Raw genomic sequence first — 747 nt, forward strand, 5'->3', positions numbered from 1 at the left:
GTTATATTGGTGAGAAAAATGATTATGTTTGTTGAATATATATATATATATATATATGAATAGTACAACCCCGAAACGGCACGCCGAAACACTCCGAAACTGAAACATTTCATTCCAATTGAAAAAAAAAACACTTACCAAAACAGAATTGACAACCTTGCTCATGGGTATTGGAAAAGTTTGTGCCTAAAAAAATTAGATAAGAATATCTATAATAAAGGATTGAAGGGACAAGAATTGGTTAAGAAAACCAGAAACAAGGAGATGATGAAGATGGTTAATGAGTAAAGCAAGCAAATAGAGAAAATAAGAGACTTAAAAGATATTTTGATCAATTACGGATTGAGGTGTCTCCACAAACAATCACTGTGGGAGGGATAAGTTGAAAAACAAATATAGGTTGCTTATGTTGAACTTGTGATTGGACCACAAAAAATTACAAGTCCCATTTTGTAAAACTTATGGTTTCATTTTTACCAATTAAAACAAAATTGTGATCAAACCACAACACATAATCTACTACAAAAACAAACATCCTCATGTTTTATAAATTAGGTGCTTCTTTAGTAATTTATGAGGTCGAGGGTGATTTTCTTTGACAGGGGTTGTGTGATGGGCACCCATTTATAGGTATAGTTACAAGACTAACTCACTATATCAACTCGATGATTCATTTAGTTGGTCTGGTTCATACTAGGTTAGGAAATATTTTTTTTATTAAAATGATATTTTTGAAAAAAATTAAAA

The sequence above is a fragment of the Populus euphratica genome, unplaced genomic scaffold (genome assembly GCF_000495115.2).
Source record: "Populus euphratica unplaced genomic scaffold, PopEup_1.0 scaffold2135.1, whole genome shotgun sequence".
Classification (NCBI taxonomy): domain Eukaryota; kingdom Viridiplantae; phylum Streptophyta; class Magnoliopsida; order Malpighiales; family Salicaceae; genus Populus; species Populus euphratica.